The sequence below is a fragment of the Martes martes genome, assembly GCF_963455335.1.
Source record: "Martes martes genome assembly, chromosome: 7".
Taxonomy (NCBI): Eukaryota; Metazoa; Chordata; class Mammalia; order Carnivora; family Mustelidae; genus Martes; species Martes martes.
In genome coordinates, this window is record NC_137894.1 from 145925383 (window position 1) to 145948947 (window position 23565).

Sequence of the window (23565 nt, forward strand, 5' to 3'; positions counted from 1 at the left end):
CATGTAAGTGATATCTTTTTCCTCAAGTGCATGGACACCAACACAAGGCACCTACTCTGTGTTTTGCAGTTACAGTTCCTATGCTTGGAGGGTGCCTCCCTTGTCCTGAGAAATCTGCCTCACACAGGGGCCTGTTATCTCTGGAAGGAGGATCTTGCTTTAAAGAAAAGTGGGTAATTTTCTCTTAAGCAGCACAGAGATGGTCACTAATTCAGGCATTGAGTTAATGACACTCAAATACTACCCTGAAGAAAATGGTGTTAGTGACCTGGAGATTATTAGGATCTAAACATTAGAGGTCTAATAAGAGATTGTAGGTGTTATGTTCATATTCCTGAAAGACTTGGGGCAAGAGGATAAATGCTATGTTGGATGAATAGACTTCAAATAGAGATCAGATGACTATAGAACAGATAGATGACAGATGGATACTTAGATAATTTTATATTATTTTAAGACACTGGAGAGGAATCATATCATTATGAACACATCAAATGGAATGTCCATAATTGTCAATGTTTTTAAAACCTTATTTTCATGATGATAGAATATTTTGATGTCAACTTTGGGTTGACACCCAAGTAATGGTATGTGTTAGTTTTTTAATGAATAAGCAGAGTTTCCACTTAGGGTGGTGATGCCTCTTTGTAGATATTGGTTGTTGTGTAATTTTGTCTAAGCTCTGGAGCAGATCTTCCCCTATAACAGCCCATGCAATATGCCTTTGAATCCTAAATCATTACATAAGCAGGATAACATCTTTAAATGGAGAGGACGTAAATAAGGTCATTTGGGTTATTTAGCATCTTGAAATGACTGAATCAATGAAGACCAGGGGTACCTGAACCATTTCCCAGAGTGTGAAGTTATAAGGGAAATTGAGACTCAGAGGCAGGAAAACAGAGGAGCCCTAAGCATGTATTTTATCACAGCAATGGACACTGCAGAGCCCTACAGGAACCCATCACTTCCCAGGCTCTCTCTGCACCTGCATCTAGGGCTGGAATCTGTGGTCAGATTCCTGAGGGCCCCAAGTCACCAGATTCCACCTCCCCTCCAGAGATTGCTGTTTCCACTACCTGCCATCCCATGGTCTTACTTCCCAGGGTGTCCTGAGCTCTGGGATGTGCACAGACATAGTGTTTCCAGAGTGGCTGCACCAGGTTGAATTCCCACCACTGGAAGAGGGTTCCCCTTTTTCCACATCCTTGCCAACATTTGTTGTTTCCTGTCTTGTCATTGTAGCCATTCTCACCTGTGTGAAGTCATATCATATTGTGGTTTTGATTTGTATTTCCCTGACGCTAAATGATGTGGAGGATTTCTTCATGGGTCTGTTGGCCATTTGAATGTCTTCTTTGGAGAAATGTTTGTTCTTGCGTTCTCCCCATTTCTTGACTCAATTAATTGATTTTTCGGTGTTGAGTTTAGTAAGTTCTTTGTGGATTTTAGGTATTAATCCTTCTTTCATTAAGCTTAATTATCTAACATACAGTACATCATTGGATTTTTACATCATTAGTTTTTGATGTAGTGTTCAATGATTAACTAGTTGCATTAACCCCCAGTGTCCATTAGATCATGTGCCCTCCTTAATATCCATCACACTCTTACCCCATCTCCCCATCTCCCTCCCTTCTGAACCCTCAACATGTTACTCCATGTCCAGAGTCTCTCATGGATTGTCTCGCTCTCTGATTTCTTCCCATTCAGTTTTCCCTCCCTTCCCCTATTGTCCTTTGCACTATTCCTTATATTCCACATATGAGGGAAACCATGTGATAATTATCTTTCTCTGCCTGACTCATTTCACTTAGAATAATGTTCTCCAGTTCCATTCATGTTGATGCCAATGTTAGGTATTCGTCCTTTCTGGAGGCTGAGCAATATTCCGTTGTATATATGAACCACACCTTCTTTATCCATTCCTCTGTTGAAGGACATCTGAGCTCCTGACACAGTTTGGCTATGGTAGACATTGCTGCTGTGAACATTGGGGTGCATACGCCCCTTCTTTTCACTACATCTGTACTATGGGGTAAATACCTAGTAGTGGAATTGCTGGGTTGTAGGGTAGGTCTATTTTTAACGTCTTGAGGAAACTCCATACTGTTTTCCAGAGTAGCTGTACCAGCTCACATTCCCAGCAACAGTGTGAAAGGTTTGCCCTTTCTTTGCATCCTTGCCAACTAATGTTTACTGACTCTGGTGAGGTGGTATCTCATTGCAGTTTTGACTTCTTTTTTCCTGATGCCAAGTGATATTGAACAGTTTTTCTTGCGTCTGTTAGCCATTTGTCTGTCTTCTGTGGAGAAATACCTATTTGTGTATTCTACTCATTTCCTGCCTGGATTATTTGGGTGTTTTAAGGTGTTGAGTTTGTTAAGTTCTTTATAGATCTTGGATACTAACCCTTTATCTATAAGGCATTTACGAATATCTTCTTTCCCTCTGAGGTTGCCTTTTAGCTTCGTAGACTGTTTCCTTTGCTGGGCAGCTCTTTATCTTGATGAAGTACCAATCCTTCATTGTTCCTTTGTTTGTCTTGCCTTTGGAAATGTGACTGTCAAGAAGTCCCTGTGGCTGAGATCAAAGTGGTTGCTGCCTGCATTCTTCTCTAGGATTTTGATGAATTCTTGGACTCACATTTTGGCTTTTCATCCATTTTGAGTTCTTCTTTGTGTATGGTGTAAGAGAATGGTCCAGTTTCATTATTCTGCATGTTGCTGTCAAACTTTCCCAAACCATCTACTGAAGGGACTTTTTTCCATTGGATATTTTTTCCTGCTTTATTGAGAATGGAAAAACATAGAATGTTTTTTCCATTTCTTTATGTCTTTCTCAATTTGTTTTATATGTGTTCTGTAGTTTCTAGAGTACAGATCCTTTATCTCTTTGTTTAGGCTTATTCTTAGGTATGGTTTTTTTTTGGGTGCAATTGTCATGGGGATCAATTGCTTGATTTCCCTTCTTCTGCCTCATTGTTAGTGTATAGAAATGCAGTTGACTTCTGTTCATTGCTGTATATCCTGTCACTTTGCTGAATTGCTTAGCAGTTCTAGTAATTTTTTGCCAGAAATTTTTGGATTTCTATATTGAGTTTCATGTCCTCTGGGAAGCATGAAAGTTTGACTTCTACTTTCCCATTGTGGATGCCTTTTATTTCTTTTTGTTTTCTGATTGCTGCAGCTAGACTTCCAGTACTGTCTTGAAGAACAGTGGTGAGAGTGGACATCTCCGTCGTATTCCAGATCTCAGTGGACAGTCCCCATCATTTCCTTCTTAGAAGAGAATAATTGTAGAGCCAAAGACACCTTCAGTTTGAAAGTGAGGGAATGGAGAACGATGGATCATGCCAGTGGACATTAAAAGAAATCTGGGGAAGCCTTCCTTATATCAGACAAATAGTGTTTAACCCAATGATAGTAATAAGAGATGAAGAAGGGCACTATATCATAATAAAAGTGTTTAGCCAATAAGAAGTTCTATAAATTTTAGATATTTATGCTCCTAACTTGGGAACAGCCAAGTATATAAACTCATTAATATGAAAATGCAGAAACACGTTGATAATAGTACAATAATAGTAGGGATATTTAACACCCCACTCACAGCAATGGACAGATCATCTAAACAAAGTTCAACAAGGAAACAAGGACTTTTCTTTAATTATGTTCAATCAGTCAATTATGGTACATCATCAGTTTTTGATGCAGTGTTCAATGACTCATTCGTTGCATATAACACCCAGTACTCATTACAACATATGCCATCCTTAATCATCACCCAGCTTCCCCATCCCTCCACCCAATCCCTTCTGTAACCCTCACTTTGTTTCCCAGAGCTAAATGTTTCCTATGGATTGTCTCTCTTTCTCTGATTTCTTCCCTTTCAGTTTTCCCTCCTATCCTTTATGATCCTCTGCCCTGTCTCTTCTATTCAACATATGAGTGAAACCTTGTGATGATTGTCTTTCTCTGATTGATTTATTTCACTTTGCATGATATCGTCCAGTTCTATCGATGTAAGTGGTTAGTATTCATCCTTTCTGTTGGCTGAGTAATATTCCATTGTGTATATGGACCACATCTTCTTTATCCATTCACCCGTGGAAGGGTATCACAGCTCCTTCCACAGTTTGGCTATTGTGGATATTGCTGCTATGATCATTGAATTGCAGGTTCCCCTTCTTTTCACTACAGATATATTTTAGGGATAAATACCCAGTAGTGCAATTGGGTCAAAAGGTAGCTCTATTTTTAACTACTTGAGGAAACTCCATACTGTATTCCAGAGTGGCTATACCAATTTGCATTCCTACCAACAGTGTGAGACAGTTCCCCTTTCTCCACATCCTTGCCAACATTTTTTGTTTCCTGTCTTGTTGATTTTGGTCATTTTAACAGGTATAAGTTGACATCTCATTGTGGTATTGATTTGCATTTCCCTGATGGCTAGTGATGTTGAATATTTTCTCTTGTGTCTGTTGGCCATTTCTATGTCTTCTTTGGAGAAGTGTCTGTTCTTGTTTCCTGCCCATTTCTTGACTGAATTGTTTTTTTGGGGGGTGTTGAGTTTGATAAGTTCTTTATAGGTCTTGGATACCAGCCCTCTTTCTGTAATGTCAAATATCTTCTCACATTCCGTGGACTCTTTCTTAGTTTTGTTGACAGTATATTGCATTGTGCAAAAGCTTTTTATCTTGATGAAGTCCCAAAAGTTAATTTTTGCTTTTGTTTCCCTTGCCTTAGAGAGGTGTCTTCAAAGAAGTTGCTGTGGGCAGCATCGAAGAGGTTACTGCCTGTGTTCTCTAGCATTTTGATGGATTTCTGTCTCACATTGAGGTCCTTCATCCATTTGGAGTTTATATTTGTGTATAGTGTAAGAGAATGGTCCAGTTTCATTCTTCTGCATGTGGTTGTCCCGTTTTCTGAGAACCATTTATGGAAAATACTGTCTTTTTTCCATTGGATGTTCTTTTGTGATTTGTCAAGGATTAGTTGACCATAGAATTGAGGGTCCATTTCTGGGGTCTCTATTCTGTTCCACTGATCTATGTGTTTATTTTGCACCAATACCATACTCTCTTGATGACTGCGACTTGGTAATATAACTTGAAATCAGGCATTGTGATGGTCCCAGCTTTGGTTTTGTTTTTCAACATTTACCTGGTGATTAGATGTCTTTTGGGGCTCCATTAAATTGTAGGATTGTTTGTTCCAGTGCTGTGAAAATTGTCGATGGTATTTTGATACAGATGGTATTAAAGTGTAAATTGCTCTCGGCAGCATAGACACTTTGATGATGTTTATTATTCCAATCTATGAGCATGGAAAGTTTTTGCATCCCTTTGGGTCTTCCTTAATTTCTTTCATAATAGTTCTGTAGTTTGATAAATCCTTTCAGTGTGATATAGTGTCCCTCTACATCTCAGTACAGCCTTTGGCTTAAAGTCTACTTTGTCTGATATGAGAATTGTTACCCTGTCTTTCTTTTCAGTTCTGTTGGCGCTGTAAATGATTCTCCATCCCCTTATCTTCAATCATGATGTATCTTTGGGTTCAGAATGAGTGTCTAGTAGACAGCATATGCATGGGTCTTGCTTTTTTACCCAATCTGAAACCCTGTGTCTCTGGATGGGAGTATTCATCCCATTCATGTTGAGAGTAACTTTCATAAGATATGAAATTACTGCTTTTGTATTGCCCATAAGGTCCCTGTTTCTGTAGGCTTTCTGTTTCATTCTGGTTCATAATACTTTTGTAGTTTCTTTTCATTTGCAGAATTCTCTCCACTTTTTTTCAGAGATTTTATTTTATTATTTTTTTTAATTTCTTAAATTTTTCAGTGTTCCAGAATTCATTGTTTATGCATCACATGCAGTGCTCCATGCATTACGTGCCCTCCATAATACCCACCACCAGTCTCACCCAACCTACCACCCTCCGCCCCTTCAAAACCCTCAGTTTGTTTCTCAGAGTCCACAGTCTCTCATGGTTCATCTCCCCCTTCGACTTCCCCCAACTCCCTTCTCCTGTCCATCTCCCCACGTCCTCTGTGTTATTCCTTATGCTCCATAAATAAGCGAAACCATATGATAATTGACTCTCTGTCCTTGACTTATTCCACTTAGCATAGTCTCTTCCAGTCCCTTCCTGTTGATACAAAAGTTGGGTATTCATCTTTTCTGATGGAGGCATAATACTCCATAGTATATATGGAACACATCTTCTTTATCCATTCATCTGATGAAGGACATCTTGGCTCTTTCCACAGTTTGGCTATTGTGGACATTCTGCTATGAACCCTGGAGTACAGAGGGCCCTTCTTTTCACTGCATCTGTATCTTTGGGGTAAATACCCAGTAGTGCAATTGCATGGTCATGGGGAAGCTCTATTTTTAATTTCTTGAGGAATCTCCACACTGTTCTCCAAAGTGTCTGCACCAACTTGCATTCCCGCCAACAGTGTAAGTGGGTTCCCCTTTCTCCACATCCCTTCCAACACACGTTGATTACTGTTTGTTAATTTTGGTCATTCTAACTGGTGTAAAGTGGTATCTCAATGTGGTTTTGATTTGAATCTCCCTGATGGCTAGTGATGATGAATGATTTTTCATGTGTCTGTTAGCCATTTGTATGTCTTAATTGGAGAAGCGTCTGTTCATGTCTTCTGCCCATTTTTTGACATGATTATCTGTTTTGTGTGTATTGAGCTTGAGGACTTCTTCATAGACTTTGGATATCAGCTCTCTGTGTAGTGTCATTTGCGTATATCTTCTCGCGTTCAGTGGGTTGTCTTTGTTTTGTTGATGGTTCCTTTGCTGTGCAGAAGCCTTTGATCCTGAAGAAGCCCCAAAATGCATTTTGGCTTTTGTTTCCTTCGTCTTTGGAGACATATCTTGAAAGAAGTTTCTGTGGCCGATATCGATATCAATACTGCTTATGTTCTTCTCTATGTTCTGATGGATTCCTGCCTCTCGTTGAGATCTTTTATCCATTTCGAGTTTATCTTTGTGTACAGAGTAAGAGAATGGTCAAGTTTCCTTTCTACATATAGCTGTCCAGTTTCCCCAGCACCATTTATTTAAGAGAATTTTTTCCTGCTTTGTCGAAGATTAGTTGACCACAAAGTTGAGGGTCCATATCTGGGCTCTCTACTCTGTTCCACTGGTCTATGTGTCTGTTTTTGTGTGGGTACGATGCTGTCTTGGTGATCACCCCTTCATTGTAAAGCTTGAAATCAGGCAACGTGATGCCCCCAGTTTTGTTTTTCTTTTTCAACATTTCTTTTACAATTTAGCGTCCCTTCTGATTCCAAATTATAGGATTGTTTGCTCCAGCACTTTGACAAATGCCGGTGTAATTTTGATCAGAATGGCATTGAAAGTATAGATTGCTCTAATCAATCTATGCTCTAAAATGTCAAAATTTTGGCATTTTCACAATGTTTATTCTTCTGATCCCTGAGCATGGAATGGTCTTCCATGTTTTTGTGTCTTACAGAATCCCCTTTAATATTCCTAGCAGATCTGTCTTGGTGGTCACATAATCTTTCAGTTTTTGCCTGCCCTGAAAGCTCTTTATCTCTCCATCCCTTCTGAATGACAGTCTGGCAGAATAAAGTGTTCTTGGCTGCATTCTCTTTCTATTTATACCCTGAATCTATCCTACCATCCCTTTGGCTTGTCTGGTTTCTGTGGGCAGTTCTGATGTTATTCTGATGTTCCCCCTTTGTATGTAAGAAAACTCTTCCCCCTTTCTGCTCTAAGGATATCTTCCCTGGCTCTATGATTTGCATGCTTCAATATTTCATGCTATGGTGTTGATCTATTTTTATTGATTTTAGGAGGGATCTTCTCCGTTTCTTGGTCTTGAATGCTTGTTTCCTTCTCCAGATTAGGGAGGTTCTTAGCTGTGACTTGGTCAAATATACCTTCTTGTCTTCTCTGACCCCATGGGAAATGAGGACCATGTTGTCCCACGTGGGCTTCACCCTGGCTTAGCCTCTGGAGTTATGTCCCTCAGGGGAGGAGCCTTTTAAAAGTCCTGATTTTGTGCTCCGTTGCTCTGTTGCTTGCTGGAAGCTGGCCCCTTCCCATGCAGTCTATCTTCCCGTAGCCTTGGATTCACTTCCTAACTTTCAGAAAGTGGTTGATTTTCTTTTTTCTTTTTTTTTTTAAATTAAATTTTTTATTTATTTTCAGCGTAACAGTATTCATTGTTTTTGCACCACACCCAGTGCTCCATGCAATCCGTGCCCTCCCTAATACCCACCACCTGGTTCCCCCACCCTCCCACCCCCGCCCCTTCAAAACCCCCAGGTTGTTTTTCAGAGTCCATAGTCTCTCATGGTTCACCTCCCCTTCCAATTTCCCTCAACTCCCTTCTCCTCTCCATCTACCCTTGTCCTCTATATTATTTGTTATGCTCCACCAATAAGTGAAACCATATGATACTTGACTTTCTGTTTCTAGAATTGCTGCTCTTTTTCTCTTCGATCTCCTGTTGGATTTGTAGGTGTTCGGAATGGTTTGATAAGCTATCTAGATGATCCCCTGCTACCTGATGTCATCTCAGCCTGCTACTTCACTGCCATCTTCACTCCCCCTCACCCTTCCTGGATGTATCTTGATATCTTTGTTAAAGGATGCAACTTTACTGAGATAATGGGGGATTAAAACTGGTTTATATAGGAGTAGCATTGATTGGGTAAAGGGGATTACCTTGAAACTTATCTCTATACGAATATTTTAAAAAAATATAAAAATAGAAAAGCAAAAGAAAAACACAGGTATATGTATCAAAAAAGTTCAAGTTAAAAGGTTATTATGGAATTTGTTTGTTGTACTGAACATCTCATTGTGATGGTAAATAGTTTAAAAAAATTATCTATATAAAAAAAAGAACCAGAATAGTGGGAATGAATTAAAAATAAAAGTTGTATCTATGAAGTAGTGGTGGTTGTTCTTTTTTTTTTTTTTTTTTTTGCTGGTTTTCTGGGGCAGGGGCCTGCTGCATGGTTTTTCAGGCAATCTTGATATAGTTGAGACCTCCTGCCCCCTCTCAAGAGGCTGGGTTCTGAGGAAACTGGTTTTTCAGGCTTTTGTTCTTTGGAGTTTTTTTTTTTTTTCTCCCTTTGCAGATTTTGGCATTTCTTTGAAGGTCTAGAGGAGAGCAAACTGCTCCCAGGCCTGTCTCAGAGAGAAGCCTCAGTCTCTTCCTCTCTGGGTGTTCCAGAGCACATAAATCCCCCCCCTGAAGCTGGCAAAACATGTCCCCAGTCACAGTCTCAGTGGTCAGAAAAACTCCAGCTTTTACCCAAAACCACGAGAAATACTAGTCCAGAGAGCTGGCTTCCTGTGGTTGCCTCTGCCATGGCCGTCTGTGCAGCTCCAGACCTCCAGAGAGTTCCCAACTAGAGATAGCACACTGAGATTTTCATGCTGGCCCAGGCTGGGAGTGTTCAGAGTCTCCTGGTCCTAGAGAGCACTGGCTAGGACCTCTCTCAGGGGAGGGTGTGGAGCGTGACTCAGACCCCATTCGCACAGTGTGCATGCAGAGTACAAAAGGCTGAGGTTCTAGAAAGCACCAGGTAGCTTCCACACCAGACTCTCACTCAAGCTGCCACCCAGATGCTCTCACGCACGTTGGCGGCTCAGGGACCAAGGCCTCGTTCTCTGCTGCACTCTCTCTGGCTCAGCACTAGGGGTAGTGGTCCTGGGTTCATGGGCTTAAGTTCCTGTCCCTAACCACCTGATTCAACCAATTTCCCCTTAAGATTTTTTGCTCTTTTTGAGTTCTTTCAACCAGACTCCAAGTTAATGCTGGTCCACAATCACAAGGTACTCTCATATTGGGTTATTACTTTTCAATGGGTCATTTCTGGTGGCTCCCCCCCCTTCTTTATCTTCCTATATCAGTCCGATGTTCCCACTCCGCTTTACCTGTCCGCTGGCGTATTCTGCACCCATAGAGATCCAGAAGTGTATAATTCTAATCTCAGGCTTATTTCATGGGTGATCAGAGTTCTTTGGTAGATAATCAGCTCACTTTAGGGGACTGGCTGGAACAGCATCTCCTACTTCTCCACCATCCTGTCTCCTGAGAAAAGGTGTTTATCAGGTGTGAGAGTAATTATTCAAACATTCCAGAGAAGAGGAAGTATCCTGAAAGTGGACTGTGAGGCAGCTGGCACGCTGGGAGAGATCACAGGGGAAGTGGTCTTGCCTTCCTCATGGAGCAATCTCCTCCCCAACCTGACTGGCATCTGGAGGAGCACGCCCTCTTGCTAGGGCTAGGGAAGCTGCCTGGGAAGAAGAGAATCAAAGCAAATGAAGCCTAACCTATGCATTAGAAGGGGAACGATTAAGATCAGAGCAGAGATCAATGAATTAGAAACCAGAAATACAGTAGAACACATCAATGAAAGTAGAAGCTGGTTCTTTGAAAGAATTAGTAAGATCAATAATCCACTGACCAGACTTATCCAAAAGTAAAGAGAAAGGACCCAAACTCTTAAATTATTATATTATTATATTATAATTATATTATATTGTATTATTAAATTGTTTTATTATCATATTAAATTATTATATTATATTATTATATATAATTATACTATATATTATATTATTAAATTGTTATATTATAATATTATATTATTAAATTGTTAAGTTATGTAAATTGTTGAGTAAATTATTAAGTTATGTAAATTAAATTAGTAAATTATTAAATTATTAATGAAAGTGGGGTGTTCATGACTAACAACAAGGAAATAGAAACAATCATCAGAAATTAATATCAACTGCTATATGTCAACAAGTTAAGCAACGTAGACGAAATGGATGCATTCCTGGAAACCTATAAACTTCCAAGACTGAAACAGGAAGATACTAACAACAGGAATAGACCAATAACCAGTAATGAGATTGAAGCAATGATCACAAACCTTCCAAAAACAGGAGTCCAGGACGTGGTGGACTCTGTGTGGAATTCTACCAAATATTCAAAGAAGAAATAATACCTATTCTCCTGAAACGTTTTAAAAAAGTAGAAACAGATGGAAAACTTCCAGACTCATTCTATGAGGTCAGCATTACCTTGACCCCAAACCAGGCAAAGACCCCATCAATTAAGAGAATTTCAGACCAATATCCCTGATAAATATGGATGCCAAAAGTGTCACGTAGATCCTAGATAATTGCATCATAGTACTTTAAAAGGATTATCCATCACTATCAAGTGGAATTTTCCCTGGGCTGACAGGTCCTTTCAACATTTGCAAACCAGTCAGTGTGATAGAACAAATTAATAAGAGAAGAGAGAAGAATAACATGGTCCTCTCAATTGATGCAGAAATAGCAGTCAGTAAAATACAGCATCCTTTCCTGATTAAAACTCTTCAGAGTGTGGGATAGAGGGAACATTCCTCAATTTCATAAATTCCATCTATGAAAATCCCACAGCCAATATCATTCCTTTAAGATCAGGAACATGACAAGGTTGCCCCCTTTAACCACTATTGTTCAGCATAGTGCTAGAAGTTCTAGCAACAGCAATCAGACAACAAAAAGAAATAAAAGGTATTCAAATGGGCAAAGAAGGATTCAAACTCTCTCTCTTCACAGATGACACGATACTTTATGTGGAAAACCCCAAAGACTCCGCCCCCAAACAGCTAGAAATGATGCAGCAATTCAGTAACATGGCAGGACACAAAACCTATGCACAGAAATCAGTTGCTTTTGTATATACTTACAATGAACCTGTGGAAAGAGAAAATAGAGAATTGACTCCATTTACAATAGCACAAAAATAATAAGATACCTTGGAATAAACCTAAGCAATGAGGTGAATAATCTATACTCCAGAAACTACAGAACACTTATGAAAGAAATGGAAAAAGACTCAAAAAGGTGGAAAAACATTTCATGCTCATGGTTTGGAAGAATAAATATTGCTAATATTTCTATGTTGCCAAATACAACCTGTACTTTCAATGTCATCCTGATCAAGTGCTGGAACAAACAATCCTAAAATTTGCACAGAACCAGAGAAGATCCTGAGTCCACTAGGAAATATTGAAAAATGATAACAAAGCTGGGGGCATCACGTTGCCTGACTTCAAGCTATATTACAGAGTAGTGATCACCAAGACAGCAATCTGAGGATTTTGAAGGGGTGGGGGTGGGAGGTTGGGTGAGCATGGTAGTGGGTATTATGGACGGCATGCAATGCATGGAACACTGGGCATGGTACATAAACAGTGAATTCTGGTACACTGAAAAGAAACTAAGAAAAAAAAAAGCAGCTTGGTACTGGTACAAAAAGAGACACTTAGACCAATGGAACAGAGTAGACAGTCCAGACCTGGACCCTCAACTCTCTGATCAAGTAATTGACAAAGCAGGAAAAAATATCCAATGGAAAAAAGACAGCCTCTTCAATAAGTGGTGCTGGGGAAATTACTTATATATAGAAGAATGAAACTCGACCATTCACTTACACCATACACAAATATAATCTCAAGATGGATGAAAGACCTCAATGTGAGACAAGAATCATCCAAATCCTAGAGGAGAACATAGGCAGTTACCACTCCGTCATTGGCCAAGCTAATTCTTTCAAGACATGTCTCCAAAGGCAAAGGGGATGAAAGCAAAAATGATCTTTTGTGACTTCATCAAGATGAAAAGCTTCTGCACAGCAAAGGAAACAGTCAACAAAACAAAGAGGCAATGCACAAATGAGAGAAGATATTTGCAAATGACACTACAGACAAAGGACTAATATCCAAGATATAGAAAGAACTCAAACTCAACACTCAAAAAAACAGATAATCACGTCAAAAAATGGGCAGAAGACATGAACTCCAAAGGAGACATACGAATGACCCAGAGGCACATGAAAAAGTGTTCATCATCATTAGCCTTCAGGGAAATTCAAATCAAAATGGGAAGAGGAGATGAACCATGAGAGACTATGGACTCTGAAAAACAATTGAGGGTTTTGAAGGGGCGGGGGTGGGAGGTTGGGGGAACCAGGTGGTGGGCATTATGGAGGGCACATATGGCATGGAGCACTGGATGTGGTGCATAAACAACGAATTCTGTTACACTGATAAGAAATTAATAAAAAAATAAATTACATACCAGTAACAACAACAACAACAACAACAACAACAACAACACGTTGAGATACCACCTTCCACCAGTTAGAATGGCAAAAGTGACAATGCATAAACAATGAATCTTGGAACACTAAAAAAATGAAGTAAAATTTAAAAAAAGAGAAGGCAAGAAACAACAAATGTTGGAGAAGTTGTAGAGAGAGGAGAAGCCTCTTATACTGTTGGGGAATGCAAGTTGATACAGCCACTTTGGAAAAAAGTTGGAGTTTCTAAAAAAGATGAAAACAGAACTATCGTATGACCCGGCAATTGCACTACTGGATATTTACCCCAAAGATACAAATTAGTGAAAAGAAGGGCCACATGAGCCCCAGTGTTCATAGCAGCAATGTCCACAATGGCCAAACTGTGGAAACAGTTGAAATGCCCTTCAACAGAGGAATGGATAAGGAAGATGCAGGTCACATCTACAACAGAATATTACTCATCCATCACCAAGGATGAATACCCAACTTTTGTATCAGCATGGATGAGGCTGGAGGAAATTATACTGAGTGAAATAAGTTAAGTAGAGAAAGACCATTATCATAGGTTTCCCTTATTTGTGGAAGATAAGGAATAGCATGGAGATCATTAGGAGAATGAAGGGAAAAATGATTTTATGGGAATCAGAAGGTGAAATGAACCATGAGAAACTATGGATACTGGGAAATAAAGTGAGGGTTTTAAAGGGGAGGGTGGTAGGGATTGGGTTAGCCTGGGATGGGTATTAAGGAGGACATGTCTTGCATGGAGCCCTGGTGTTATATGCAAACAATGAGTCTTGGAACACTACATCAAAAACTAATGATGTGCTGTATGGTGACTAAAATAACATAACAATAAAAAATAAAAAAAATAAGTGCCTGGCCCTCAGTCATAGAGTGTCTTTAGCTTTGTTGTCCTTGTTACCTTCTCAGCCCAGCACAGATGAGCCTTATACAGGGTATCTTGCACAGGCAGGATGTGGGTTCTCACACAGTGTCTCTTGCACAGTAATACACGGCCGTGTCCTCAGAGTTCAGGCTGCTGATCTGTAGATAGGCTGTGCTGACAGAGGTGTCCGTGGAGAAAACAAATCGACCGGAGAAGCCCTGGGCATATGTTGGATTCCCAGTATTCTTGTTGATCCATCCCATGGACTGCAGGCTCTTTCCTGGTGCCTGTCGCACCCAGTTCATTGCATAGCTGGTGAAGGTGCACCCAGATGCCTTGCAGGAGACCTTCACAGATTCCCCCGGCTTCCTCACCTCAGCCTCAGACTGCAGCAGCTGCAACTGGGAGTGGACACCTGTGGAGAGGGCATAGGAGGGATGAAGTCATGCTGACTGGCACTGTTCCCCTCCTCTGCCAAAGGACTGGGGGAATCCCTTACCTGTAGCCAACACCACGAGGAAGAGGATTCTCCAGCTCCAGTCCATGGTAAGGTGCTGTGCTCTCACGGTTTCTACAAAGGATTGTGTGCAGTTGTTCAGTGATGATCTCAGGGCCCAAACATGTATATATTTAAGCGAGTACACCTTGGCTCATTTGCATATTCACAAAGGAGAATATTTAATATCAGGAAATGGCTCATTCAGAGAGAAGACACATCAGAGGGGAAACACATTCCTGGCATGCTGAGTTTCCGCATCTGAACATCTGTTTGAGGATATACACCCTTGCCACATCCCCGGCCCTGTGTTACCAGAGCTCTTTCCACTGAGAATGAGCCTGAGTACAGAGCTGTGGAGGCCACTGGGTAAGGCAATTTCCTTAGGAGCAGAAGCGAGTGCTGATCTGGGACCAGGGGACCAGGGACGGCAAATGTGATGTGTCAGTCCCTGTGGACCAGTGTCTATGATGCCCTGTGCACCTCCCTTCTCAGGTGGAGAAGTGGGGTCTGGGTAGAGAAACACCTGAACCTGAGTCAGGTCACCTGGATGATGTGTCTGATAGAACCAAATGCACATATTGTAATGAAATGCTGGTAAACCTAACATAACTGTGTGTGTAAAAATTACATATTCCTACAGAGTCTCTTCTAATCAGGTAATGTGTTCAAATGTAAACATCATGAAGTCATCCCCCTATTTAAGATAAAAAGTCATGATCATTAAACTAAAAATGATTTAATTAATGAAAGATGTCTCATTTAATATTAAATGACTAAACCATTTCTTTGGAAGCCATGAACAAGGTTCCATGACACCCTGTATCATTACTTTCATGGATAAAGAAGATGTGGTATATATATATATAATTGAATTTACTTCTCCATAAAAAAAATTTGCAGAGACATGGGTGTAACTAGAAGGCATTATGCTAGCGTGAAATAAGTCGACCAGGGAGAGACAATTATCATATACTTTCACTCATGTGCGGAATTTAAGAAAAAAACACGATCATGGGAGAAGGGAGGGAAAAATAAAATAAGACGAAATCAGAGAGTGAGACAAACCACGAGAGACTCTTAAGTCTAGGAAATAAACTAAGGGTTGCTAGAGGTGAGGGGCTGGTGTCTGGGGAAAGTAGGTGATGGACATGAAGCATGATATGTGATGTAATGAACTTTACGTGTTATATGCAACCGATGAGTAACTGAACATTACTCTAAAACTAATGATACACTATATGTTAATTAAATGAATTTAAATTAAATTGAAAAAAAAACCCTTTTCATTTGGAGGAGTAAAGTAACAAGTACTAAATATGTAACAACAAACCAAATCCCCATTATTCATGTGTGACATGAGGAAGTAGTTTCCGGTCAGATCTGTCAAACCTGGAAGTCTGTAATTTGCCAATAAGCTGAACAACTGAAAGTCACCAGCTCTTCTCAGACCCACCAGAGATGTTGTGAGAGGATCTTCGTCTGATCAGGCGGCTGTGACAAAAACCACTGCCTGGGTAGCCTATAAACTGTAGCGGTGTCCTACAAGTTTGTGTTTTAAGTCCAGAAGCCCCACATCATTCCCCCAGGAATGAAAGGATGAACTTTTGCTGTGCTTCCCAGGTAGGGAAAGATCCTCTTAAGAAATTTGCCAGATAATTCAAGAACTGGAGGAAGTTAAATACCAACATCCAGTTCATTCTAGATTTTGTGTGGGGTAAGGGAACCACCCCCTCCTCTCTCCTCTCCTTAGGCCTTCCTGTGTCACCTCAGTGAGGTGTAACCTGAGATTCTCTTGTGAGGATGACATCAATGGTCTCAGGTCCGGGATAGAAAGACCAACCATAAACTACAGACACCTGTCTATACCCACACCTTATCCCCCTATGATAGGCATCTTCTATAATAATAACAAGACAAAGCAAAGAGAGCTAGAAAACCAGAAGTTATTTTTGAATTCTATATGGAATCCAGCCAAAATGAGACAAAAGCAGGGACATGAGAGGAAATGTCAGTGTTGTCTCATCAGTGGTTGATTCATTATTTTTCTTCTGAATCATATTTTGGGTTACAGTTCCCAGGTTAGTCCCACTTTAGGGTTCTGTCATCATGGTAGACGTTCGTTATTGAGCCTCACCCGACAACTGGCACCTGGTGGGGATCAGGATAGAGTGACAGGACTCCAGCCACATGGGGCTCAGGGTAAAGGACAGGTTGAGGGAGAAGTTACAATAGGGCAGAGTGAGGTCATGGTGACTTTCTGTGGGATAATTGAAGGATAGCAACAGATGGGCAAGGATCCAGGCTCTACCAGCCAGATCTGATGATTCATGTGGGTTTCCTGTGTGGAAGCCAGGACACACGTTTCAGACACATCCCCCAAGCTGCTCTCCTAGACTCCAGAACAGGACCCAGCAGTACTGCGATAGGTTTTTGTCTCTGGTTGTCATCCTGCAGGTCACCCTGCCTGTTTCATTGGGGGAAATCAGAGAGTGTATCCCATCAGGTGGGCTGCCTTTCCACCCAAGAGATGGAGCGGTGCCTCCAGAGGGACAGTTCCTGATCACCAGTGTCCACCCACTTGGATAATGAGCCAGAGGATAAACTGTAGCTAGGAGGACAAGGACCCAGTGTGGGTAGATGTCATGGGGGTATTTTCATAACCATGTGGAGGCAGTATGCACCCGCTGAGGGCAGGGAACAGGTACAAAGCTCTCAGAAAGCCTGGGCTGTGCAGGTGCTTCTCAGGGATGATGAGAATTCCTGCAGGTCCTTTTTGGAGAAAGACAAACAGGATATGGATGAGGTTGATGAAGGAAAGTTCCCTAGGGACTGGTGAGATCTCCTCTACACATAGACAATGTTATCTTGTTCTGGTTGGCTGCATGGAGAATGCGAGAAAATAGAGAATGAAGAAATAAACATATATATCCCTGAGTGAATCTAGGGAGGCTAGAGGGGAAACACCCTATCTCGATAGAAAGCCCCCCGCCAACTGCCCCTGCTCCTGGGTCTGATTTGTTTCTGTGGTTCTTGAGTGCAGCCTGCTGATATGAGCACCTCCTGCTGTCCTGAGCACCTCAAGAGCACTGAGTTATCTGATCCTTCTATCCTAAGCACTCCTTGGTGCCCTGAGAGCCCCTGTGCCCTGAGAGCCCCTGGTGTTCTGAGTGTTCTGACTCCTGGAAACTTGAGGACCTGTTGTGGACCTGAGCTCCCTCTGGTGACCAGAGGGCCTCCTGGAGCCTCGAGCACCCCTGCAGCCCAGCTACCCTTGTGTCTGCGCAGGAAAGTTTGTGTCTGGGCTCACCCCAAGTGTGTACACACTGGGTACACACATTATAGTAACACACAGTGGTGTCCTCAGCTCTCAGGCGGTTCATCTGCAGAATCAGCATGTTCTTGCCATTGTCTCAGGAGATGGTGAATTGGCCCTTCACAGTGTCTTCATAGTATATGTAACTACCACCACTCACAATGGCTGAGACCCACTGCAGCCCCTTCCCTAGAGTCTGGCACACCCAAATCATGCCGTAGTCACTGAAAGTGAACCCAGAGGCTGCACAGGAGATTCTCAGGGACCTCTCCCAGTCTTCACCCAGTCTCCCCCAGACTCCACCAGCTGCACCTCCCAATGGACACCTGCAGACACAAGACATCCTGGTCAGGAAACTCTCCTTCACTCACTATTTTTCTTACTCATACCCACTTTCTTATTCAATGTTTCTTGTTCTCTGTAAATTACCTTTGAAAAGAGTAACAAGGAAAACCCAGCCAAGAATAAACTCCATCATGAGCTGTCTGTGTTCTGTCCTGAACCCTGAATGGAAAACCTGGGAATCCCGAGACTGGGGCTCCCAACCCAGCTGCAGGCTCGGGGCTGGGCTGGTTTAATCAGCAGAAGATGAACCCTATGTGCATGACCCTTGACTATATAGCCAGCACTGTATCTATACTGACAGAGAGGACAGTAACCAGAGCAGGTATTGCTTTGATTTGGTGATGCTGACAGGATTTGGGAAAAGATGAAGTTTGATTATATGATTTTCAGAGTACCTGCTTGATTTCCATTTACCAGTTTGATCTCACATAGTCACACATATCGAGGGTGTAGGTAACATGTTTCCCCTTAAAGTAACATAATCCTACACCCATAATTGTGGAGGCTTTGTGAGGTGTCCAAGAACACTCCAAGAACACTCGGGTGAGAGTGAGCCCCGGGATTTGGACCTGTGCTCCTTCCACAGGACCTACTACCCACCCTGAGTCCCCTTCAGGACAGAATGCACAGGCTTATAGGGAACGTGGGATCCTGCCTGTAGTGAGGACAAGATGACTTTGTTCTAGAATTTATCTGAAATACAGTATCAGGGTGCATGCAGGTGTTCTTTCAAGTCTCTAAGGTTTCACTGTCACTGTGTTCATCCCAAGTCATCTCTGGTGTTATTTGTAATAGTTTTGATGAGTGTGCTTGATGCAGGATGAACTGCACCAGGCAGAGAGTGTGATATGAGAAACACGGTTGTCCGAATCAACAGTGTCCAGAACAAGAAAATCCATTATCCACAAAATTTCTTGCATTTGCAGTTTTTCTTTACTCATTCCTTCTTCACTCTATCCCCACATTACTATTGATCTTCATGTTACCTCACACTAGCTTTAATTTTCTAGAATATATAATCTTTTAATTGAATGAAATGTACCTTTATTACTAGGGCTTCTATTGCTGAGACAAATACTTGACAATACCCCCATATTTATTATGCTTTTTTTTATGATGGGCAGATTTCCAAAGATGACATAGAGCACAATATGTCCACTTAATTAATTAATTAATTAATTAATTAAAATTTCTTTTAAGCGTAAAAGAATTCCTTGTTTTTACCACACCCAGTGGTCCATGCAATCCGTGCCCTCCATTATACCCACCACCTGGCTCCCCCAACCTCCCAACCCAGCCCCTTCAAAACCCTCAGGTTGTTTTTCAGAGTCCATAGTCTCTCATGGTTCATCTCCCCTTCCAATTTCCCTCAACTCCCTTCTCCTCTCCACCTCCCCATGTCCTGTGTGTTATTTTTTATGCTCTGCAAATAAGTGAAACCACATGATAATTGACTCTCTCTGTGTGACTGATTTCACTCAGCATAATCTCTTCCAGTCCCGTCCATGTTGCTACAAACGTTGGGTATTCATCCTTTCTGATGGAGGCATCATACTCCGTAGTGTATACGGACAACATCTTCCTTATCCATTCGTTTGCTGAAGGGCATCTTGGCTCTTTCCACAGTTTGGCGACCGTGGCCATTGCTGCTATGAACACTGGGGTACAGATGGCTCTTCTTTTCACTACACCTGTGTCTTTGGGGTAAATACCCAGTAGTGCAATTGCAGGGTCATAAGGAAACTCTATTTTTAAATCCTTGAGGAATCTCCACAGTGTTCTCCAAAGTGGCTGCACCAACTTGCATTCCCACCAACGATATAAGAGGGTTCCCCTTTCTCCACCTCCTCTCCAACACATTTTGTTTCATTTCTTGCTTAATTTGGCCATTCTAACTGGTGTAAGGTGATATCTCAATGTGATTTTGATTTGAATCTCCCTGATGGCTAGTGATGATGAACATTTTTCCATTTGTCTGATAGCCATTTGTATGTCTTCATTGGAGAAGCGTCTGTTCATGTCTTCTGCTCAGTTTTTGACATGATTATCTGTTTTGTGTGTGTTGAGTTTGAGGAGTTTTTTATAGATCCTGGACATCAACCTTTTGTCTGTACTGTCATTTACAAATACCTTCCTCCATTCCGTGGGTTGACTCTTTGTTTTGTTGACTGTTTCCTATGCTGTGCAGAAGCTTTTGATCTTGATGAAGGCCCAAAAGTTCATTTTTGCTTTTGTTTCCTTTGCCTTAGGAGACATATCTTGAAAGAAGTTTCTCTGGCTGATATCGAAGAGGTTACTGCCTATGTTCTCCTCTAGGATTCTGACGGATTCCTGTCTCACATTGAGGTCTTTTATCCATTTCGAGTATATCTTTGTGTATGGTGTAAGAGAATGGTCGAGTTTCATTCTTCTACATATAGCTGTCCAATTTTCCCAGCACCAATTTTTGAAGAGACTGTCTTTTTCCACAGTATATTTTTTCCTGCTTTGTTGAAGATTACTTGACATAGAGTTGAGGGTCCATATCTGGGCTCTCTACTCTGTTCCACTGGTCCATGTGTCTGTTTTTATGCCAGTACCATGCTGTCTTGGTGATCACAGCTTTGTAGTAAAGCTTGAAATCAGGTAACGTGATGCCGCCAGATTTCTTTTTGTTTTTCAACATTTCCTTAGCTATTCAGGGACTCTTCTGATTCCATACAAATTTTAGGATTATTTGCTCCAGCTCTTTGAAAAATACCGGTGGAATTTTGAGCAGAAAGGCACTAAAAGTATATATTGCTCTAGGCAGTATAGACATTTTAACAATGTTTATTCTTCTGGTCCAAGAGCATGGAATGGTCTTTTGTGTCTTCTTCAATAACTTTCACGAGTGTTCTGTAGTTCCTCAAGTACAGATCCTTTACCTCTTTGGTTTGTTTTATTCCCAGGTATCTTATGGTTCTTGGTGCTGGAGTAAATAAAATCTATTCTCTAATTTGCCTTTCTGTATTTTCATTGTTAATGTATAAGAAAGCCACTGATTTCTGTACATTGACTTTGTAATCTGCCACTTTACTCAATTACTGTATGAGTTGTAGTAGTTAGGGGGGTGAAGTCTTTTGGGTTTTCCATATAAAGTATCATGTCATCTGTGAAGGGAGAGCGTTTGATTTGTCAATTTTTTTGAGGGAGGCTTGGATGGCTATGTATTTCCCCCTTAGGACCGCCTTTGCTCTGTCCCATAGGTTTTGGGTCGAAGTGTCTTCTTTCTCATTGGTTTCTATGAATTGTTTAAGTTCTTCTTTGATCTCCTGGTTGATCCAAGCATTCTTAAGCAAGGTCGTCTTTAGCTTCCAGGTGTTTCATTTCCTTCCAAACTTTTCCTTGTGGCTGAGCTCCAGGTTCAAAGCACTGTGATCCGAGAATATGCAGGGAATAATCTCAGTCTTTTGGTATCGGTTGAGTCCTGATTTGTGACCCAGTATGTGGTCTATTCTGGAGAAGGTTCCATGTGCACTTGAGAAGAATGAGTATTCTGTTGTTTTAGGGTGGAATGTTCTGTAGATATCTATGAGGTCCATCTGGTCCAATGTGTCATTCAATGCTCTTGTTTCTTTATTGATTTTCTGCTTCGATGATCTGTCTATTACTGAGAGAGGCTGTTAAGATCTCCTACTACTAATGTATTCATATCAATATGACTCTTTATCTTGATTACCAGTTTTCTTATGTAATTGGCTGCCCCCATATTGGGGGCTTAGATATTTACAATTGTTAGATCATCTTGGTGGATAGACCCTTTAAGAACGATGTAGTGTCCTTCCGTATCTCTGACTACATTCTTTAGTTTAAAATCTAATTTATCTGATATGAGAATCGCTACCCCATACTTCTTTAGAGGCCCATTGCCATGAAAGATGCTTCTCCATCCCTTCACTTTCAGTCTGGGTGTATCTTTAGGTTCTTAATGGTATCTTGTAGACAACATATGGATGGGTCCTGTCGTTTTATCCAATCTGCAACCCTGTGCCATTTGATGGGCACATTTAGGCCATTCACATTGGGAGTGATTATTGAGAGATACATTTTTATTGACATCGTGTTACCTTTGAAGTCTTTCTTTCTGTCGATTGTCCCTATATTTCTGTTCAATGCTATTCTTAGAATTTTTCCTCTTTTATAGGACCCCCTTAATATTTCCTGCAGTGTTGGCTAGGTGGTCGCATACTCTTTTAAGCCTTGCCAGTCTTGGAAACTCTTTGTATCTCCATCCATTTTGGATGTCAGTCTTGCTGGATAAAGTATTCTTGGCTGCATGTTCTTCTCATTTAGTGCCCTGAATATATCTTGCCAGCCCTTTCTGGCTTTCCAGGTTTCTGTGGACAGGTCTGATGTTATTCTGATGGGCTTTCCTGTGTACGTAAGGAGCTTCTTTGTCCTAGCTGCCTTCAAGGGAGTTTCTCTATAATTGTAATTCCTCATTCTTACTATCAGGTGTCTCGAGGACTTTTGAGAATCTATAATCTTGGGGGGAGACTGTTCTGCCTCTAGTACATGAACACTGCTTCCATTCGCGAGATTGGGAAAATTTTCATGGAGAACTTGTTCTGTCATATCTTCTAGACTTCTTTCTTTCTCCTCCCCTTCAGGAATTCCTATAATTCTGATGTTGGAATGTTTCATGGCATCATTTATTTCCCTGACTCTGTTTTTGTGGCTTCTAAGCTGTTTGTTCCAGGCTTCCTCCGGATCCTTTCTCTCTATCTGTTTGTCCTCCAGGTCACTAATTATATCTTCTGTCTCACTTACCCTAGCTTTTAGAGAATTTAGATTAGATTGGAACTCATTGAGAGCATTTTGAACATCATCCCTGGTGGCTTTCAGTTCTGCCCTAACATTGTGGACATCTTCTCTGGTGTGTTTCCGTTCCATTTGGTCATCCATAGCTTTCTCCAACCTAGCTATTGCCTGGATAATTGTTAGTCTGAATTTCCTTTTCAACATACTGTCTATGTTGATAGCCATTAGCTCTGCTGCAGAAGGCCCATCCTCTGAATTTTTCTTCTTTTGGGCATTCCTCCTCCTAGTCATTTTGGTGAGAGATGACAGAACAGATATACCTGGATGTATCAACTGTGGTGCAGCCAAGGTGCACCCTGGAATACTTCTGAGCAATCAAGTGTCCCCACCCAAACAAAAGAAAAAAAGAAAAAGAGAGAGTGAGAGAGAGAGAGACGGGAAAATAAAAGGAAAGATAAAAGAGAAGGCTCAGCCCAAATGGGCCCCAAGGTAAGATTTATGAAGTATACAAACAAAAACAGACAAATAAAAAGACTGATTAAAGTATATGACAAGAGAAAAAAAAATATATATATAAAAG